A 23393-nucleotide genomic window follows, 5' to 3' on the forward strand; every position below is an offset into this window, starting at 1 on the left:
CTATTTATTCTATGGGCCCAGGCAGAATGGGCTGTTGCTCCCTGCTGTAAGGCCTCCCACTCTGTGCGTCCTCACCAGCTCTCACAGTGTCCCATGCCTTTGTTATGGCCATTGCCCTGGTTTTCAGACTCTTGAGCAGAGAATCCCTTTTCTCTCCAAGTCAAGAGGAGGGAAAAGGCCCTGGGTGTGTAGGCTTGGAGAGCAGCCCTGGTCAACTGGGAGTGGCTGTTGGACAGAGAGGCTGACAGTTCAGCTCCCACGGCAGTGCTGGAGCAGGGTGATGGGTGACAGCTGCCAGCTGCACGTCCAGCTCTCTGATTCACAGAGCTGTTGGGAGGGTGAAAGTGGATGAGCTGGAACCCATCCTGGGAGGACAGCACTCACCCCTGAGATGCCATGAGAGGAGGTTTTAGCGCCCAGCAGCCTCTGGCCTCTGAGAGCTCTGAGTCCTGTTTTCAAGGAGGTTGGAAGCACCTTGTGCTGCAGCACCCTGCTCAGGAGGGTGGCCTGAAGGATGACAGGGAAAAAGCTGTGGAAACGGGCTGACACTGGAGAGTGGGATTTCCATGGTTCCACACAGACAGTGGTGGGAGAGGTCATGGGGAGAGCAGCTGAGGGTGGAAGCAGGGACAGAGAACTTCTGGCAGGTGTTTTTCAGAGGACTGGGGAGGCTGTGCCTTGGGTTCCACAGCATAGTGGATGGAGGACCAAAGCTGCCTGGGGAGGGTACTCTTTACTCTTCTCCTCTGGGAGCAAAGTTAAAAAAATCCATAAATAACCCCTTTTTGTATAAATTCAGGTTGAAAAAATTATCCTGGAACTGTTGTGGTAGGTAGGATGTCAGCGTGGGGGTACTGTGGATATCTAATTCTTGTGCACAGCATCTGCTTCTCTCTGGTAAGGAAGAATCATGCTCTGCTCCCATTCTAGGTGAAGCCCTTCCTGTTTATGATCTCACTCCTCTGTAAACCTGGTCCAGTGTTATCATCCCATGCTCTGCCACCTTGCAACTTCAGTCTCCACCTGCCCACTGCTTCTTCCTCTCCATTTTTAGTCAAGCCTCCCCCCTCCAAAGACCCTACCTAAATCTGCATTCCCCTTTTCCTCTGTATCATCTCTCTTTCTTTTCACCATAAAAACATGGTCAACATTTGCTGTCCTTGTTTTTATTTCATTAGCTCTGTGGTCCATGAAAATGAGCATATATTCTCACTGTCATGTAGGTGTCAGCTGGCCAATACTTATTGAACATCTACTATGTGCCACACATACCAGGTGTTGGGGAATACAACCAGATAGTATCTCTTTGGAATCTTATGCACATCTAGTTGGGCAGGCAGACATTATAACAGATGACGTAAATAAATGCTGGTGACAATGGTAATAGTGTTATGAAGGCATGAGATGTGGCATTACAAGAGCAAATGATGGGTAGATCTGACCTAGTTAGTAGGCCAAGGACAGTGTCCTATGGCCAACTCATTGCCTAATGTAATAGATGCTTTACAGTTGTGAGATGACTATGGGATTACCCCAGAGAGAGACTTTGAGGAGTGCTCTGTGGGGCTGCAGCACACCTGTAACAGAATGCTGCACCTGAAGCCCATGGTTGAAAGGGTTTTCAGAGAGGGGAATCTTTGGGCTCTTTCTGACTAGAATGCCTTCCTTCCTTCCTTTGATTGGCCACCACCAATTCTTTATTAGAGAAATTAAAATTGGACCTTTTTTTGGTGAAGGTTTCCCAAAATACTCTACCTGCATCCTACCTGACCTACCCTATTCTCTGTGCTAAATAGCACTATGCATATACTCATATTATTTGGCTTGTGTGTATTTTTCATGTTTGCATGCCTTCCCCTCCCAAGAATGAGGGGAGCAGGGAACCGGGCAGGATGGGAGATATGATTTGATTCATCTTTTTATGCTCCTGCCCACCCCCCACAATGACCACCCACATACCTAGCCTTACATTGAAGGGAGGCAGGAAGGATGGGTGGATGAGCAGATGCCTCTGCAGTCATGTGCCTTCACTCTGAAGTGGCACCGAAGTGTCAATGAAAGAACAGTGGCACAAAAACTCAGAAGACCTGGGTTGGGTCTGGCTGAGTCACTAAGAGTTGTGTCATTGTATTTTTCTTTACATCTCTGTGCTCAGTTTTCCAATGGCTGAAATGAGAAAATTGGATGATTTGATTTGTAAGGTTCCTCTACACTCTAAATTTCTATTTATTCTCTATCTCATCAAGGAAGATAAGACCTTCTCTTGGGTAGAAACAATGTTTTCTGCCAGATCAACAAGTCTTTACTGGCTGCCCAATGTGAGGCCAGCAACTGTGTGCTCATGCACAGCTCCATAAAGATAAGAGGGGGATGTGTTCCTCACCTTCAATGAAATTACTGTTTAGTGGAAAAGATAAGTTTGGGCAACTGTCCAGGTTAGGAATGGGAAAGTGGAGCCACTGCTTTCACTGATCTCTTTTGTTCTCAGAAGTCAAGATAAATGCCATCTTAACCCTATAACCACAGCTACCCCATTTCCTTAAGGAAAGATTTGGCTTCCTCCAGCTCATTGCCTTTGTACAGAAGGTTCTACTCTGTCTGGGAGATGTTTCTGATCTCTAAGGACCTGCTGTGTTTGCTAAGACTGTAATCTAGCCTGACAACATACTTTTTTTAAAAAAGGTCCTATCATTTTCATCATCTCCTCTCAGCTTCTCTCATCACTCCCTCTCTTGGGGTTGGGTACAGTTGCCTAGCACACTTGGCCAGACCACTCTCCCACTCACCTTCTGTGTAAACACCACAGAAGCACACTACTTTCTTCTGTGTTCATCCTGAAAGTACACCACTCTTGCAAAGCTTTCAGGACCAATTGCATAATGACTACCTTGCCTCTTCCAGCTGGTCCCTGCTCCGCAGGAAGGCACTAAGAAGCCACGGTAGAGGTGTGGCTGAGCCCTTACCAGGAGCCCAGGCACGACTCTGCTGCTGAACAGTCTGAATATCACATGGGAAAAGCAGGGCCAATGACTGGGACCTCTTCCCAAGGTCCAGCTGCCCCTGAACTGGCAGGATGTGGCAAAAATTGGTGAAGAGCCCATGCATAAACCCACAGACAGACATAGGAGAGTCCAGGAGCTGAACACCCCATCAATACCCCAGGGAGCTGAATATCCCATTTTCCTACCTAGTTCTATTTTCTGTTCAATTGCTTTGAGCTTATCTGGCAAAAATGCCCTTGTCAATGTCATGCAGACCCTGGGTAGACTGTAAACACACCACCCTAAATTTGGTGTGTTTAACCCTGGCCCCAGACACACTGCTCTGCCTCTGGGTTTTAAGGGGCCTTACTTGTAAGTACATTAAAAGAGTATCTTGATTAGGTCTTCCTTCTCTGTGTCTCACCACCGCCTTGCTTGACAGATGAGGCTGAGGCCCAGAGAGGGCGGTTAGCACAAACACCTGTGTGGTTGGTTTCCATCTTCTTTTGTTCTTTCATTTCACAGCAATCTCTGCTTTGATTTAGAGTTAGGGGCTTTTGACCCACATCCAAGTGTCCCTTGTGCCCACTTTGGGAACTGTGGGCCAGTCTGGGAACTGTGTCTGCCCTTCTTGAGGACATAATGGACCTGCCTCTCTGTGACCTTGAGCAGAGATTGTAGTACCATGAGGCCCAAATTCCCTCTTGGATCCCATACCCTAATTTCTTAAATGTCTGCTGAATATCTCTGCTGCAGATTCGTTCTTGAATTCTCCCTTTCCTTTATTGCTTGCATTCAATCAACACCAAGTGCTATACATTCTACTGTCTAAATACCTCTTAAATCAGCTACCACCTGATCATCTCCACAGCCACAGCCATAGCTCAGACCCTCATGGTTCCTTCTCAGGATTATTGCATCTTCTCCTTCTGTCTGTTCTCCCCACCCCTTCAATCCACCGTCTTGCCTCCAGAGCTCTCTTTCTCAGACACATGCATGATCCTTTCACTGCCCTGTTGAAAATCTGCCATGGCTCTCCATCATCTTTAGTGTGATGTCCAAGGACCTTCACAATTTACCCTCAATCCGTCTTTCTGGACTCATCTTCTGTCATTCTCCCTTTCTCATACTGTACTCTGGTCATGCTGTACTACTCATCATCTCCTGACAGACCTTTTCATTCACATTGTTGTGCCTTTTGTACACCCTCTGTCCTCAGTGTGCCTCCCTCTACCCATCTCCCCTACCTGGATAACACTTACCCACCCACAAGACCAGGCTGAGTTTTCCCTTCTCCATGAAGCCTCTCTGTGTGCCCAGGGAGCTAGAATATATCTTTCTCCTGGCTCTTATAGCACATTATTCACATCTCAATCATTTATCATACTGATCTATAATTACTTGTATATATGCAGTTTTCCCTCACTGAATAAAGAGCTCCTTGATGTGGGAACTAACCTTCTAGAATGACGATTGGCAAATGATGTTGAATAAATATAAGAAGTTTGCAAGATGAGAGAGAAGAACGTGTGGGTCAGAGGCCCATGAGGATTTCAGAAGAGACTGGAGGGTATAGATTTTGTGTCTTCACAATGTTCCCAGTAGTCACAGTCTTTGGTTTTCAGGGACTCTCCTAGAATAAAATGTTTATTCCTGTTTCTTTTTATGTACATACATTCATGAGTCCGATCAAATCCTTTGTCTATGTTTCCATTTCTGCTTTAGATAACATCACCATAAGTGACAGGTGATGAGCCTGTGCCAGGTGACTCTGTTCCTTATCCTTGGTGCCTCCTCTCTCAGACTGTTAACATACCTTGTCTCTGTTCCATTGCATAGAAGTCTTTGCCTGTCCAGTGTGTAGACTTGAATATGTGATCAGGGGGCCTGGAACCTGTCCAGTTCCTTATCAGCCACCAGTGTGAGGAGGCTGCTGTTTTTGCATTGCTGGGAATAGCCGAGAGAAAAATTCATGTGTGCCTCCTGAAAGCAGGAGTTCACTTCAGCTGCCCTTGGGAATATGACATTTAGCTGGCTTTTATTTGGCTTGCAATGCTTTGTCTAATTCTAATACAAGGCTTTATGTGTTTAGTTTGTGTACAAAGTTTATTCTCATAAATGGCTTATATTCTGTCTAGAGGGACTGTGAGTCCTGTTTGGAGTTTGTGAGCAGAGTGTAATATAATTGTTGTGTTTTATTAACCATAATAACCAGAAGTCTCCAGCCACAAATATATCTGCACAGAGGTTTTTCTGAATTTCCAATTATTTTAACATTCAACATAAGTGGACAAAAATTTTATCTCAATGCAGTTGAGCTCTTTATTCTCTCTAATCTGAGAGCAAATCATCCACTATGTGACCCATAAGTTCACAGGCAGCAAAAGGTTGTTCCCATGGACTTCTGCCCCCAGGAATGGTCTCTGGAGCCATGGGGGTTGAACAGTTTTGTTTGGAGGAGCTACTTTTCCATTTACCTTCCACCTTCCCTGTGAAACTAACCCCCTCAGCACCCAAGTTTGGCCTTCTGAAAACTGACAAAGTATCTGAGAGATCTACTCCCCACCCCCCAAACATAGATATGTTAGGCCAAGTTGTTGCTGGTTCTTTTTTTTTTTTTTTTAATTTGTTGCTGTTTTTCTGTCTATCCCTTTAATGGGTGATAAAATTGATTAAATCTCTGGCTGTAGATGGCTTCAGAATATTAGTTAGGATGATATTGATTTTATTATCTTTATAAAGCTTTTTTTAATAAAGCAAGCACCTGACGACTTTAAGTTATAAACGTTGAGTTAAATTATGAACCTTTTAGCTTTGCATTAGAAGTGGTATCTGGAACCTGATTTGCTAGATCAAACCACATTAGTTGTGTTATGTTATTTTCTAAAAACACATTTCAGAGAAATAACTCCAATCTGTGTTGCATTTTATAGAGCAAAATAATTGAATGGCGGCTGTTTGTAATTTTAGCAATCTCTTAACCTTAATCATATTTAATGGCTTTTTCTCTTCAGGCTAACAGGAGAGAGAAAAAAGGTTCCAGCTCCGTTATATAATGGTGCTACAGTAATGCACCCTGGTCCTTGGCAGCACTGTAAATTCTTCCTCTCTGAATTGTTGGTTCGGGACAATCATTCAGCAGGGAATTACTTTCTCATCTATGAAATAAATGAGATGTTAAACTAGTTTTCTGCTTCCTGTGGTACAAATGTATCAGTGTGCAGCCCCGTGCACTGAGAAAACAAATGCCCAGGGCCTCTGACGATGGCTGCCCAAAGCTCGAGAGGACTCGGGGCTCTGGGATCAGTGAGTGAGAGTGTGGCCCAGGGAAGGGAATGCAATGAGATGTGGAGGAGAGAGGGGGAGAATGCTCTCAGGTGCTGGAGGTGCGCAGCCCTGACACAGCAGAGCGAATATAGGTAGGACGGGGGATGCCTCTGTCCTGGGCAGGCAGGTGGGGGTGCTGCCATGTTGTTCACATGGAGAAGAGAATTGACTGCTTGCAGGTGACACTGCTTGGGATTTGTTCACTTCCAATGAGCTCAAAACACATTTCCATTTAGGACCTCATTGGCTTTTACAACCTGCCTAGGGCACTGGGGAAAATGAGGAAGGATTCTTCCCATTTTAGAGAGGGAAGCTGAGAAGCCAGGGAGGGGAGATGGTAAAGGCTACTGAGTTAAGGCTAACACTGGGGTTAAAACTCAAGTCTCCTAAGAGAGTGTAGACTGAAGATCCCAGATCCCTGGTCACTATTGGGAGTGGGCTGCTGCTCCTGCAAAGACAGGCCTGGGGGGCCAGAGACGCTGTCTCCCCCGTGGCACGAGGTGGTCCTCCTTCAAAGGCCACCTTCAGTGACCCCACTCTTAGACTTGGAAGGCCCAGTGGGATTTGATTTACTTGCAGGATCCTTCTCGTAAAGCGGGCTTCCTGATGAGGTGCCTTCCTCGGCACCTGTTTGCTTGTCCTGTCACACACTACAGATTCCCTTTAGAAACAGGTCCCTATGGCTTGTCAGCCCTCTTGTGGGGAGGAGGAAGTAGAAGACTGAGATGTGTTTCCTACATGTCTGATCTGCCACAAGTTGGGAGGCCTTCTGAAACCACAGAAAGATGTGTGGGGTTTTTTTAGTTCATTATTATTATTATTTTTTATTGAGCACCTAATTGTGGCAGATGCTATTAAGTACATTATCTAAGTTGACTCTTACAGTAAACCTATGAGATGGTTATCATACGCCCATTTTATAGGTGAAGATACTGAGAATCAGGGAGTATGATTAACTAGCCAACATTTATATCCAAAGTGATACAGATGGAATTCAAATCCACCTCACTATGCTTAAGCATCATTTCTTTTCAGAAAAGTTTCTCAGCTTTGCCATCTAGCTAGGACCTTTGTCAGAATCCCTATTGCTACTCCTTAGTTAGTCAATTATTTGTGTAATAATTTGTTTTTCAGTTAACTACAGGCTCCACACAGACAAGCACCATGTCTTTTCTGGTCTTACCATTGGCAAGTCTTCAATAAATGTTGAGTGAATGAATGAATACACTTTACTGCCTGCTAAGCCTATCAGCTCTCAAGCCAGCCTGTCAGGGAGAGGCTGGGTCTTGGTGAAGAGGAAGATCCACGTCTTTGTCTGCTCATAGGTGTTCCAGTACCTGACAGCCTGTGTGACCCACTCCTTCCCAAACCACCACGGTCCTGAGGTTTTCAAGGAGCTCCTGCCTTGGACCAGCGAGGTGGCTGATGTCTCATTCTTTGGCTTAGTTTAACCCAAGATCCAGCACTGCTGAGAGAACTGCTTTCAGATTGCCAAGGCTTTGTGTATCGTTACTAATTAGAAAATTGCCTTTGGAATTGAAATATGTTTCACAGATGAATTTACTGAACTCCTCGCCGAGGTGTGATTCTCTCATACTTGTTGTGAGACAATCCCACTCTGAGGCAGCATATGGGGATATCAACATCTCTGCAAATTATAAAATCATCAGTGCTCAAAAACATTGCCATGTCTTGGGTGCCTGCAAGCAGTCAGGCTGACCACCAGGGAGATCTGGGCTCTGCATCTGCCCACGGGGAGGGGCAGCAACGGGCTCCACGCATCAGGTTAGTGCCCTCTGCTGTGAGTTCTCTGCTTCTGGTCCCGGGCTCAGAGACAGGCCTTCTAGAAACAAATCTGGCTCACTTGTATACTGAGAACTGAATTGAAAATGCACATCTTTACTGGTGTTTATTTAAAATAGTACTATTCTCTCCATTAACTGGCATATTTTTGGCATTATCAGAGAACAATTTCTGAATGTACTTAATGTACTTGAAATTTTTTGATGCCATTTAAAAAAAATCACCAGTGAATGGCAAAATGTATGGTACATGGGCCAAGAGGTCTTTACTTAGTCATAATCAGAGAGAATTTGTGAGCTCTTTGTCTGTGGCATAGATCCTGGGGAAGGTATAAGTTCATATGTTTATAGTAAGTTCTCATCTGTAAGCAAAACATAGGTACAACAAGGGTTCATGTAACATTGTTACTACCCATAGTACTATTATTACTATTATAATTGCTATATATTATATATTGTCTTAATTAATCTTTCCAATAGCCCCTAATCTAAAGGGAAGAAAACAACATCAGAGAGGTCAAGTACTTACTCCAGGTGACACAGCTAGATGGGGCCGAACTAGGTTTTAAACTTAGACCAGATGGACCCCAAAGGCCACGGTATGAGAGACCTCAGGGAATAGCGTGCAGTGAGAAAGCATGATGACAAGGCCAGGGAGAGGGTGGTGGATCAAAGCACTGGCATTTCTCAGCTTCTGAGACTGCTGACCATGGTTACTCGATTCTTTCTGGGCCTTTCCGCCGACTCCTAATTTACTTCCTGGCATACTCCCCTCAATACATGTTTGAGTGAATGAATATGTGTCGGAACAAGGTGGTTTAACATAGATACTGTCTTCAGAGTCGCCCCCATGGGCAGGTGCTGGGAAAGATACACAAAGCTCGCTGCTCTCTGGAAACCCAAGAGGAAAGATTGGGGTTTGGAGACTTCCTGTGAAGACTCTTGGAGGAACAAAGGAACTGCATAGTGAGTTTGGCAAGGAATCTTTCTCACTCTTCCCTTTCTCCACCCACCCTCAGAAACCTGTGAAGGTTTTACCTCATACTGGCATTAGCTGAGGACATAAGGCAAGGAGGTGTTGCCTGTGTCACATAAATCCCCCAGAGGCACCTCCCCCCCCCCAGGCATGTTCTTGGTTCCAGGGACCACTTCCCTAAGGCAGGTGCTGGGCACAGGGAGGGCTGTCTTGGCCTGTGGGCTCACCCACACCCTCAAACCCAGTTCTGATTGGGCCTGGAGCCCCACTTCATGTCTCCCAACCTGCTGGGCAAGACAGAGTGTCAGAAGCTTTGCCAAAGAGCTATATCTTCTTTTTCTCTAGCCCTGTTTATTGCCAGTGCCTCCTAAAGCATTAAAATTGCATTTGTCTCCTCATCTGGGAATGCTGTGTGTCCAGACCTCCTGTCTGACATCAAAAGGGAAATATAAAAGAAAGCAATCATCTCCCTCCTCCCCATCCAAAGTACAAATAACTTTGTTATCTAGTGAGCATAGCAACCTGACTCCCCATCCCCCTGCCTAACGAGCTCTCTCTGAGCTGCCTCTCCACAATCCTAATTGTTTTTAAATGTCTGTGCTAACCGCTTCATACAGAGAGCATCAATCTGAGTGTGGGTAACTGAGAACCATGCTGCCGCTGAGGATGACACATTTTTGCAGTAATTAAAAACATGCTTAAGAAGACTCAGCCCCTCTGCTTCTAAGACTTGGCTGGCAAGGGAGAAGGATGGGGCCAGTTTCCAGTTCGTTATGGCCTGGTGTGCTGGCAACTGAGTCCACGCCCTCCCCAAGCAGAAGGAGCCTGCTGCCTGTTCAGTTGCTTGGGGTAGCTCTCTCCCAGGCTTTGCTTTTGAACATGGTCCGTAAGCCTCTCCAGGGTAAGAACAGTCTTGCATGCAGTTGCACTGCTTCTCCCCACCGCCCCCGATACCTGGTGTAAGGGCTCTGTACGGAGCCAGCACTCAATGCTCAGAGTCCGCCTGGCTGCCCTAAATGGAGCGGCCTGTTACCTGCCATTGGTGGGCTAGCCCAAACATGTATGTGGAGCAGGGCCTGTGCATGGGAAACCAGGCGGCCGGCAGAAGGAAACTCTGGAATAAATGAACAACTGCAGTGTTTCCCTCTGGTTCTTTTGAGTTCCTGGAATCTGGGGAGGGGGAAGAGTGGCTCTCAATGTGTTTTCTGTAAGCAGACAGTTGTGTTGCTGTGCTCTTCAGGGAATCTAACCCCTGCAGGACAGACACATGGGAAAGTGTGGAGTTGGGTGGGGAGAGACTGGGAAACATGGATGTGGCCAGGAATTATGGTAAAACATGAGAATATTTTTTTGCATCTGTGTAAGTTTGATGCCTGTTTGCCAGGATATCTGGAAAACATATACTGTCATGTGCCATGTAATGACATTTCTGTCAATGATGGGCTGCATAAACCATGGTCATCCTGTAAGATTATAATGGAGCTGAAAAATTCCTATTGCTCAGTGACCCTGTAGCTGTCATAACATGATAGCCCAAAGGCGGCACAACAGTTGAGATGACAAACACATTTAAACTGGGTGTGGATAAGGAAGAATTGTGGTTCCTGAGGAATTGACTAATGAGCAGTTGTTGGAACTGGAACAGAAACACATGGTTGAAGAGGAGGCAAGAGAAAAGGAAACTACAGGAGAAGAATAAGAACCCACAAAAAAATTTACAGTGAAGGTTTAGTAGAAGCTTTTGCAGACCTCAGTAAGCTCCTTTAAAAGCTTAAAAACAGGGACAACACTGAAAGGTTTTCATTAATAGAGAGGAATCTTCATGGTGCATTATCTGTGTACAAGCAAATTTATGATGAGAAAAAAAACAAACCAAGCACAACAGCATGGACATATTTCTGAAAAGAGTGATACCTCCTCAAGAAGAGCCTCAGGCAGGTCCTTCAGGAGGCGTTCCAGGAGAAGGCATGGTTGTAGATGACAGCTCTGTGTGTGTTATTGCCCCTGAAGGCCTTCCAGTGGGACAGATGTGGAGGTGGAAAACAGTAACATTGATAATCCAGACACCATGTAGGCCTAAGTTGATGTGTATCAGTTTTTTCTTAATTTTTTAACCTTAGGTATGTATGTATTTATTTATTTATTTTTAAAAGATTTTATTTATTCATTTTTAGAAGAGAGGAAGGGAAGGAGAGAGAGAAACAGCAATGTATGGCTGCTTCTCACATGACCCCCACCAGGGACCTGGCCCGCAACCCAGGCATGTGCCCTGGACTGGGAATCAAACCGGCGGCTACTCAATTAGTAAGCTAGCACTCAACCACCGAGCCACACCAGCCAGGGCTCGGTTTTTAATTAAAAAATTAAAAAGTAAAAATAAATGAAATATTTGAATAATAGAAACAGCTTTATAGAATAAGGATATAAAGAAAAAATATTTTTGTACAACTATATAATGCATTTGTGTTTTAAGTTCTATTACTACAAAAGAGATGAAAAGTCAAAAAAAATAAAAGTTTATAAAGTAAAAAAGTTACAGTAAACTAAGATTAATTTATCATGGAATAAAGAAAAATATTTTTATAAATTTTAATAGTTTTTTTAAGATTTCATTTATTTATTTTTAGAGAGGGGAGGGAAGGAGAAAGAGAGGGAGAGGAACATCAATGTGTGGTTGCCTCTCTAGTGCCCCCTACTGGGAACCAAGCACACAACCCAGGAACCTGGCCCAGGCATGTACCCTGACTGGGGATTGAACTAGCAACTCTTTGGTTTGCAGGCTGACGCTCAATCCACTGAACCAAACCAGCCAGTTCTGATTTTTTATGAATTTTAAAATAAATTTAGAGTAGTCTAACTGTACAGTGTTTATAAAGCCTACAGCGGTGTACAATGATGCCCTAGGCCTTCACAGTCGCTTACTGCTCACTCCCTGACTCACCCAGAGGAGCTTCCAGTGCTGCGAACTCCACTCATGGTAAGTGTCCCCATTCTCATCTTTTACTATCCCTTTTCTATGTTTAGATATGTTTAGATACACAAATGCTTACCATTGTGTACAGTAACATGCTGTACAGATTTGTAGCCTAGGAGCAATAGGCTATCCTATATAGCCTAGGTGTGTAGTAGGCTCTACCACCTATCTTCGTGTAATCACGTGCTATGATGTTTGCGCAGTGATGAAATCACCTAATGATGCAGTTCTTAGAAAGTATCCATGCCATTAAGTGATGCATGACTGTAAAAGCTTTACTTGGAAAGAAAGAAGTAGGAGAACAGAACCATAAAATCCTTGAAGGGTTATTAAGTAGATAATCATATAACAAGATTAACACAGGCAGAAATGTTTTAAGGATGAAGCAGCAGTAGATACAGGATGGTGGACATGATTGTAAATCCTTGAACCAGAGAGTCAGGAAAAGGTCAAGAACATCATCCATGGACATTCTAGTCCTACTGGGCTGGGCTGAGGCTAGGATTGGCAGAGGCTGGTAATAAGGAACTCCAGCTTCAGGGTCTCATGCTTCTGGCTAGAAAGAGCTAGAATAGCCTTCCGAACAGACAGTGTCCAGCTGAAGGAGCAGTTGGTATCTGGCATATCCTGTTGCTCCCACCAAGAGCAAGCCCCTGACATGCTGTCAGGCCTGCGAGCTGACCCCAACATCAGCTCCCACCCCACCAGGCTGCTCCTGGCGCCAGCTGTTGCAGCATCTGCTGAGGCCAGGCTAACAGAAAGCAGGATCTGCTTGGGGGACTTTCCTCCTCTCTGGACTCCAGGCTCAGAAAATTTCTTCCGGCCAAAACTGTGCACCCTCCCCTCTCCTCCACGAGATAAGAAGGGTGTGGGTGTGCATGCCTGGGTGCACAAGTTCAGAAAAACATAGATAAGTCCTCACAAATTCATTTGGCCTACCATACCCTACTTCCCATGGACTTGAGCTATGCACCAGCTTCCAACAAAAACTGAACCTTGGTTCTGACTTAAACATACACCGCAGGAAAACAGCGCACCCCCCAGGCCTCAAGCAACTGATAAACAAATAAGCAAATGAACAAATAAACACAGTAATAAATAAAATTCACAGAGAGTAGGGCTCTGAAGTCTATGCATCGCTGGGAGGAATTTGACACTGATATCTTCCTCTGTCTGCACAGAAGAGGTGAAGCTAATGCAGAGAGATGCAAATCCACTGACTCCCCACCCGGTTCCCTTTAACTGGCTCCTTTCGCATTAACCTGTAAGACAATATGTTTTAAAGAGAACCACATTCATCACTTCAGAAAAGTCATATTAACATAATTTCTGGGGAAGAACAATGGGGGAGAAATGTTCGTCATTGTTGATGGAACAGGTAAGTTTCAGTAGCATGATCTGTTGAATATTCATACGATATTGTTTTTGACATTTAAGAACTCAATTATCCGATGACTAATCAGTCTTTTACAGTATGTTATTTTTGTGACTAGAACTGAAATACTGATAAGCCCCAAGAGAGCACACTGTTCAGATGGATTTATTAGTATTTTTCAACCCTGGCTTTCTCTGGCATGCACGTCCAGGGGAATTTAATACCTGCGACAGTGAGGGGCCGAGGGCCTGGTTGGAGTCAGTGAGTGCGTGGAGCCCAGATGCTATGCCAATTGATTTCTCTCTGGTGATTTTTTCTGCTGAGGGGCAGGGGCAGGGGGTTGGCAGCCCGGATGGTGATGTGCCCAAAGGTCTGAGCTCAGAGTCAACTCAGCTCTTGCTGACTGTCACAGTCACTGTGGGTCAGGGGTGAGGGTGCTGGTCCAGCCTTCACCCATTCCACCCTTGGGTGTTTGACTGCCTGCATCACATGGCTGTTTGATGCTGTAACAGTTGAATGAAGCCTATTTTGGAAAGTGTCACTGGTAACTTTCTCCAGAAGCAAGGTCACTGTGGTGAGTTAAAGATTGCTGCAAATTCTTTTCTGCTCCTTCCATTGAGAGGTATAGTCTAATTCTCCTCTTCTTAAACTGGGTTGGCCTTAAGGACTTTCTTGATTAACTAAATGTAGAAAAAAATGACAACCTGGAACTTTTAAGACTAGGTTGGAAGAAATCTTTTTACAACATTTATTTGTAAAACCCAGCTGCCAAGAAGTCCAAGTTACTCCGGTGGAGAGGCCCACACAGAGAGGAACCCACAGCCCTGGGTGACAGCCCTGGGTGAGCTCCCAAGGGAAGTCGTCTTGGGGGTGAACCCTGCAGCCCCAGTTGGGCTATCCCTGTGCAAGCCACACTGACGAGAAAACGACAATCCCCCCAACCCCGCCCAGACTGCAGTTTTTTGAGCAAAATTGTTTTTGTTTTAAGTCACTATATTTTGGGGTGGTTTGTTATGTACCAGTAGATGACTGGAATGGTCTCAACCAGTCAATAGCAATTGTTCACCGAATTTGGAATCAGAAGGTTGGTTTCTCATTCCAGTCATGCTGCTAGGTAGTTCTGTGACTCTGAGCAAACAGTTCCTCTCCAGAGGCAGCCTGGGATAGTGGAAAGAATTTATGTTTCAGGGCCAAAGAAATCTAAGTTCAAATCCTTGTTCTGGCACCTACTTGTATGACTCAGTGCAATCCATTTAGCCTTTCCAGTCTTTGTTGTATGCTAAGTAGGGACAGTAATTCTCACCTGCAATGTTATTTTAACAACCGGCATACTGTAATGCCTTAGTGTGTGGTATGTGGTGTGTGGTGTGTGGTGTGTGGTGTGTGGTAGCCCCCATATCCTCATCTGTAAAGGGAAGTTTGGGAGGTGCAATAGGGAATTGTGGGGAGAACTAGAATTCTAGAGTTGGGCTGCTGTAAGCCCATAGGACCTCTTTGTCTGAAGAAGAGAAAGGCAGTTGCAGCATGTTGGGTAATGGCTAGCAGAGTGTGCCCTTCTGTAACTAGAAGCAGATGTCCCTTCCCTCAGGTGGGTGTAACCCATGCAGGGGCTCATTGGTAAGCAGAACTCAGGCTGGATTTCAACCTTCTAGCTGTCTTTGACCACTGCTCCCATCCAGAGTAGTTTTTTTTTTTTGTAACTTAGTAACAAACTTTAAAAGTTTATTGTATTCTCATTGGAGAGAAAGGGAAAAACACTGATGTGAGAGAGGAACATCAATTGGTTGCCTCCCTCATGTGCCTCGACCAGGGATTGACCCCACAACCTAGGTATGTTTCCTGACCAGGGATCAAGCCAGCAACTTTTCGGTTATGGGACAATGCTCCAACCAACTGAGCCACAGTGGCCAAGGGCATAAGTTAGTAACTAAATTTAAATTAGTATTTAATACTCTCAGTTTCTATACAGTGGAATGGAATGGGTAAAGCAACACTGATCCGTCCTGTGGAGCTGCTGTGACAAATAAATGAGCAAACATGTAAAATGCCCAGCAGGGTATCTGGCACAAAGGCACACAGTGTTGTTTTCTTTCCCACACAAAATAATATTGGAAATTTGTTTTTTTTCTTCTTTAAATTTCCTGCCTACCCCAGGAGTGGGCAAAAGAAGAGAGAAGAGTTGGCAATGAGGCCTGCTGCTGCAGAAAGACAGAGAAGGTAATAGAAAGAAGGGGCAGCAATTTACTGGAGTGGTCTGCTCAGGGGGTTTTGGGAAACTCCATACTCTAATAGCCTAGAGTTCTATGACCTATTAGTTAATCTCGAACCTCAACAGTGCCAATTATTGTTAATCAGTGGCACCATTTCCACAGTCAGGACTAGGTACTGGTTGGCTGAGGCAGATCAAGAATTCATGCATAGGTACAGACAGATGTTAAAGGTAGGTACTCTTCTGAGAGCCTCCAACACTCTGTTTATTTCTTTCTTGTCACCCTTATTGAGTTTTATACAAGTATCTGCTAAATTGTCTCCTTCCTCTACCTCATACTGTAACATCTTTGGGGGTGGAGCCTAGGTCTTTTCGTCTTCATATCCCAGCACCCAGCAGGATGCCTGGCACATGATGGGACTCAGTGAATGTTTCCTGTCATGACTGAATGAACATTGGGACAAAGGAGTTGGCATTTCTTAGGCAACATAAATATACAAGGAGTGACTCGTGAAGACATCTCTGTGTATGGGAAAGTGGAGAAAGGAGTAATATTTGCTGGACCTGATATATGTACCAGGATATCTTCTAGGGACTTTACCACATAATTTAATCTTTTAAACAAGTTTGTAAGTGCTATTGTACCAATTTTAGAGATGGAGATAAGGAAGCCAAGCCAAAAAAATTAAACCACTTACCCATAAGATCTACATAACTTATGACAATATAGCTGAGATTTAAATCTAGATTTGCCTAACTGTGAAGTCCATAAACTTTCAACTACACCAAACATCTTTTTTCGAGAAAGTCAGAGGCTGGATGTTCCAGAGGTAGGAACACGAGAGCCTGTGTTCAAAGATTTGGGAGGAAGAAGGAGTTTAGGGAAAGAGACAGGCAAGACATTTAGTCAATAAATATTTATTAAGACCTACTTTATGCTAGGCAATATTCTAGTATACTTTTCACATGGGATATATCAGTGAGTGCAGTGGACAAATTCTGCCCTTCTCTAGTTTATAGTCTATGGAGTGGTATCATCCAAGAGTTAAACTAAATGCTAGGTCCAGGATGGCTATTTAGACTCCTGGCTGACTATCTGCAGGAGTTCCCAGAGCAGAATCAAAGATGTCAGGCAGGGCACAGGCATGCAGGATAGTGCTGCTGGGACCCTGGCTCAGTTAAGGAAAACAACCACCTCTGGATTATCAGGTTGGAAACATGGCTTCTGGAATGGGTCCACATTGGATAAGACAATAAGCTATGACTTGACATCTAGAGTACAAATAGCTGATACATGATAGGGGAAGACTAACTCCTGACTTAGGGTATATAGGTATGCTAGTTTTTCCCTGTTTACAGTTAAGATTGATTTTTCTGAGTTTAGGGGAGAGTGAAGCCTGCAGATGGGCTTAAGCAAATTTAAGGATCCAGGCAAATTATGTCATTTTAGAAGTTTCCAGAACAAGAGACCTTTATATCACTTAAAGGTAGCCATTAGCAGCCATAATCATCACACCTGGCATTTGGATCATTTGGCCATTCACCATCTCTTAACTGAGTGACCATAATAAGTCCCTTGGGATATGAGCAGTAGATTCTCTCTGGGATTAGGTGAAGGGTCTCCACTTTAGAATCTACAACAAGCAAGCATCCAGAAGTATGATCAGTTCTTGATTATTCAGTTTCCTCTGGGCATAGGTAATGTAAAATAATGGAAAATCTAAAAACCATTTACATTTGGCCTTGGGATGCCTTATATAATTTTTTGCAGTAGGTTTACTTTCATAACAATGTTTGACTTAGGATGATATTAAAATTTGTTAGCTTTTGCTGAGCATACATCATCTGGGAGTGGGCAGAAGGAAATAGAGAGCAGGGACTTGGAAATGCTGGAGGAAGTGGCAGCTGACCCTGGATTTTTAGCCGATAATCCCTGTTCCTGACTGTGCCCAATTCAGAGGTGTGGGCATTTCTCTAGAGGGCTTGGTGAGATTAATGTTTGATCCTTCCAACCCAAATTCAACAAGATTTATTGATGTGTCAGATAACATGATGAGCACTTTAACAACTCCATTTCATTTCATCTGTCCAATGGCTTCATAATATATGTATTATTATCCCCAAATTACAAAAAAAGGAAATGGGATCTGTGCTTCCAATTTCCATAGCTAGCAAATCATGGAGCCAAGATTTGACCCAAGTTTTAAAAGCTCACTGCTTTTTCCATACCTGGCTCACATGTGCAACACCATGCATTCAACCAGTGTTTAGTGAATCCCTTGATGTGTCACCGGAGATATGGAGATGAATAAGGCTTTGCTTCAGGATGTTGGGTGAGGCACCAAAGCTTTTCTCTCTTCTAAAATTCAGATGAAAGTAAGATACATGAATTAATCACAGAGAATTTTAAACAAGTCCCTTAGTGGCTTATATCCAGAGGTTGTATCTACTTTGGGGAAGGGAAGTGGAAAGCGGTATAGATGGCTGACTAATTCAGGTGCGCCCTTGTGTTTTGTCATTATTGTTCAGGTAAGCGCAGATCCTGTTGCCTCCCTGCCCCAAATAAGTCAAACTGGCCCTGTGTCCATTTTTTATTTATAGATCCCAAAACAGGAGATTTCTCTCCCTCCATCAGGGTAGCTGAGAAGACAGAAGATGTTGGATGGTACTCTCTGGCCTTCCTCATAATGGCCAAACTGCTTTCATTTTGCTCTAGAATCTATCCCACCAGCCCTCTGACTTCATTACTGTCCTTACAGCCCACAGAGTAGAGGCAGGGAGCCGACATTCTCCAGGCCAAGACTGGCTGGTATCTCTCTCTAGGGCACCTTCTACTTTCTGAGGAGAAACAAGTGGCAGTTTGAGTCTCTCTGTTGAAACTGCTCTGTCTTGGATAAAATTTCCTGGGGCTGTGCAAGTCAACAGCGACAGTAGCATTTACAGTAACTGCCAAGCTTAATAGCATCTTGTGATGAAGTTTTACTGTAAACAGCAGAGAGGGCGGAGGGCAGCAGGCGGGTGCTTTGTCCCCACTCAGAAATAACACTTCTCATGTGAGCTTCTTTACTAGCTCTTGAAATTGTTCCATGTGCAAGAATCCTGGGATTAACACCAATGCCACCTGCTGAGTTTATTGTGCCTCTCTCTCCCTTCCTTCCTTCCTTCCTTCCTTCCTTCCTTCCTTCCTTCCTTCCTTCCTTCCTTCCTTCCTTCCTTCCTTCCTTCCTTCCTCTCTCTCTCTCTCTCTCTCTCTTTTATTTTTTTGAGAGGAGGTAGGGGAGAGGAAGAGGGACTCATGAAAGCCCTTTATTGTGAGTGGCCCTGGCCACAGAGAATGCATCCCAGAATGCTTTCATTCTCCTTCTAGCATGCCCCTGCTTTCCTCTGCACCGGGCCTCCTAGAGTTTCTGGTAAAGGGACAGAGAAGGTCAATGGCCACTGGAAACAAAGCCAGTTTGGGTCTAAATCTTAAGGTTTCAGGGGCACCTGGGACCCCCAAGGTCCTCACCTTCTGGACCATTCTACCAGTCAGTAATCTATAAATGTCTGAGAAGCCCAGTCAGCTGAACTTGGAGCTGGTATGGTGCCTCAGCTGTTGACATGGGCAGAAGGATCATCAGGAAAGAGGGGAAAGAGCTGGGCTGCAACCAGCTGACCACCCAGGCTCACTCTCAGGGCTGCCCACTGCTGGGCATGGTCTTGTCCCAGAGCCCTGCTGAAGTTGGGAGAGGGGGGAGGGCAAGTCTGCCACTCAATTCTCCACAATACAGCTTGCACTTGGTTGGTGGCTGTGTTCTGTGTGTTCCCTGTGTGCTTTCCACCATCCCTGCCTCCCATCTTGTTTATCTCCCATGTTCCAAAGGAGAGAGGCAAGGGCACTCCCTCCCTGCGAGTAGGGGACCAGGACCCAGCAGGCAGGTTGGTGGTGTGAAGGTGTAAGAGTGACTTGGCTTTCTCACCTGCCCCCTCCACCTGCTGCTGTTTGTGCTGCTGGAGGCTGGGTGGTGCAGGAAAGCTAGGGAAGTGGGTTTCTGTGTGTGTTAAGTGGCTTCAGAAGTAGGCAGCGAGTCACCAGTTTTTCACCTGACCCATATCCGTGAGTCAGCCACAGGAACAATGGGGTGGAATCTTGGCAGGGGAGCGAGGGGACTGCTAGTCGTCATAGAGAGAAATAGTGTAAGAGCTGGATGATGATGATGATGATGACGATGATGATGGTAGCAGTCTTGGATTCTGAGGCATTTTTTCTTCCTTGCCTCTTTATTATCGTTGCTTCTGTTCAAACTCTCACCATACCTGGGAGATGGAAAGCATCTATTTCCATCATTTACTCATGGAGAAACTAGGCCAAAGCTCATACTGTATGCATATCAAGAGGTAGGGCCAATAAAGAAATAAGAAGCATGACAGATATTTTATTGAATCCCTACTCTGTGCTGTTAATTTTATTTTAACTATGACTGTGATAATGGTACAATTATCATCTCATTTGACAGATGAGGATCTTGAGCATGCAGAGGAAAATTAACCTTCCCATAGGCCCAGCTCATCAATTCAAAGCACATGTTCTTAACCATTATGCACTGCCCTCAAATCCAGTATGCAGTATTTCTGCCCTTCAGGTTAATTTGTAGTGGTCACTGAAATTGAAATGATTCATTCTTTTCCCTAGTAATACACCAAAATGCCCAGGGACAGAAAGGCTAAGGCACGTGTGTTAGTTTGCTTGGGTTGTTATACAGAATACCACAGATGGGGTGACTGAAACAAAAGAAACTTTTTTCCCACTGTTCTGGAGACTGGAAGTCCAAAACCAAGGTGCTGGCAAGGCTGGTGTCTGGTGTGGACTCTATTGTTGGCCTACAAATGGCTACATTATCACTGTGTCCTCTCATGGCCCTTCCTCTGTGCATGTACAATCCTGGTGTCTCTTGTTCTTCTTGTAAGGATTAGGGTCCCTTATTTATGGCCCAGTTTTATCTTAATCACTTCCTAAAGGCCCTATCTGTATACAGTCATGTTGGGAGGTTGGACTTCAACATATGAATGGGAAGGGGGTGGTTACAATTCATTCTATACCAGTAGGGAGTGAAGAAGTCAAATTCAGTTGAAAACGCACAGGGGAAAGAAGAGAGAACCTAAGGAACAAAAGTAGAATTGTTATAGAATAGATCCATAGTGGGGGGAGGGGGGAACCAAGATACCATTACTAAAACAAACCCCCTCCCCCAGAGTCTCTCTGTCACTGTGGATTCTTCACCTATAGGCAGGTATTAGGAATTATGGCTCTCAGTGCAGAGTTTGGTAAAAAGGAAAGGAATTATTTATTCAAAAGTTATACAGATTTAGAATAATTGCAGAATGTTGCTGTAAAATCTCAAAGTCCCTTAAAAAGCCTCAAATACTCGCACAGTCCTTCCTCCTCCCCTTTGTCCAACCAAGCCAATCAGGGATACCAATTCTCAGGGGAAAAAAATAGAAGTCCATAACTCAGTTAGGCTTCCAGTTCCTCCCAGTAGTCTGTGCTTGGCTGGCAGGCTTCCTGTGGTTCCCAGCACCATTAGCTGTGTCATTGCCTCCATCTCCAGTTCTTAATCCAAAACCACATGGCACCTTCTCATGGTCCACCAGTGAGAGTCCCTTCACCGCTTTCTTTCCTGCAGTGTCTCTCCTGCATTCTTCCAAACTGCTAAGAGAGAATGCTGCATGGCTGCTATATCATGCTTTCCTGTTTCCTAAGCCATGTGGTCAGAACCCCCAAAACCTCATGGTTAGAACCCAAATGGCTGCTGTGCCTGGGTTTAAATCCCAGCACGAATCTTCCTCTGTAACCCCATTTCTGACTCCTCCCACAGTTGGCTACATCTGCCAGCACTCTCACATTTTCAGCCTTTCTTGGCTGCCATAGGTAGTCCTGGCAGGCATGGCCCTGTGGCATGGAGTGAACCATCTCCAAGCTCTCCTGCAGACTCAGATGCTGTAAGGGGAGCTGCCTCCCATTTACAACACGGATTAAAGTCACACCCATCTCCCCAGCTAGCCTGCTGTGGATATGCAAAATAACTGTTTCCCACATCAGGTGTGAAGCTGTCCAGCTGTTGATATGCAAAATAACTCTAGATAGCTCTGCTCCAAGTCCAGACTTGTGGGGGTAGAGATATCCTACATTTTTATATTTTTTGGTCACCCCGAGTTCTGGACCCTGTTTCAAATCCTTCATTTGGGGGACCCTGGCTGCACCCCATTACAGAACCAAGCCTCCCCCTCCAAAGGGAACTACTGCTGTATTAGATGGCAGGGGCTTCTCCAGCAAACCTGGTTGTTATGTTACTGGGAGGGGCTGTGGCCCTGAGCTGGTCTGCCTAGGGCCAGCTGTAGTGTGGGTTCTTGACTTCGTATAAGAAAGATTTCACAATACAAGTGCAGGTAACTATGAGGATGTGTTTATTAAAGCCGGGAACAGTGAAAAGGAAGGGCTTAGCACAGTAGAAGCAACATGAATACCTACGCTGGGCTGCCTTAGCTCTCTGGGAAGTCAGAGAACAAGGGGTCTTATGGACGGGCTCAAGGGATTAGCCTGGGACAAGCTGCCAGTTGCCCATTGCCTTAGAGTTTGGGAGACAGTGTCTATGAAAAAAGAAGTAGAGGGGAGAGAAGGGAAAGGAAATTGCTCAGGCTGCTCCCCAGAAGGAGAGCAAGAACTGGGTCTTTCTTTTGACTTGAGGCTTTTATCTCTCTCTTGTAGGGGGAATCCCAGGGGAGGCCTCAGGGGAGGGTTTCACCAGGATTTTTATCAGTTCCTCACGTGTGCCCTTTCAGGGCCAGTGTCTCCTCTGATTGCTCAGTGCCAGGGTAGGGAGTCTTTAGTCATTGCAGTTGGTCCTGGCATCGCCTACCTGGTTTTGCTGCTTTCCTGGGCCTGGAGCTGAAACACAACTGAGGCCTAGAAGGAAGGTGACCTTCTATATCTCACTGTAAATTGCTCAGCCACTGTGTTCAGCTATCTGTCTCAGTTGCCCTATTCCACTTGCCAAGGAATTTCCCTAGCTTCTTACTATCCTGTCTCACTTCCAGCAGGATCCACCAGGGGCTGGATCAGAGTGATAATGGGGCAAAAATGATGGTGTGAGCCCCATGTTTCATTCTCCTATTTCTCTTGTCCTATTGGTTGCCTGAGAATTACCCCAGGGCCAGCCCGGAGCCCTCCACAGGTGAGGCCTGCAGGGAAGACACCCTGCAGAGAGCCTGTAAGGAGTGGTGTGTGTCCTGGGGTGCCAGCCAAAGCCCCACTCAGGTATTGTAGCCTCCCACTCGTGACCAGAGCTCTCCTTGAGTAGTGAAATAGACCTGGAAGAGGAAGCAGAACAATGCTATAAGCAGTCCCTCCTGGGCTACCTCCTGAGCCTTTGGGTCAAGGGGGCCAAAATGAGGGGGATCTTGTGTTCTTACCTTGTGCTTTTCCCAAGGAAGTTCTAGGAAGGTGGGGCTCATGTGTCTTATTTAAGGGGAAGCATCCAGTAAGGCTTCACCTCTTTGACGAATTTGCTACTGAAGTCCTTTCTTCAGGGGACCTTTGAGAAAGGGAATAGAGATGGCCATGTTCCAGTGACTAGCTATGGCCCAGAGGGGACAGGAATGTCCCCAGCATGTGCCCCTGCGCCAGAGCCCTGCTTTCTGCAGAACATTTAGACTCTATGTTCTACCCCCTTCTTGCTGCAGCTTCCTGCCTTCTTCTGCTTCTCCCCAGAA

Source organism: Phyllostomus discolor, chromosome 6 (assembly GCF_004126475.2).
Source record: "Phyllostomus discolor isolate MPI-MPIP mPhyDis1 chromosome 6, mPhyDis1.pri.v3, whole genome shotgun sequence".
NCBI lineage: Eukaryota > Metazoa > Chordata > Mammalia > Chiroptera > Phyllostomidae > Phyllostomus > Phyllostomus discolor.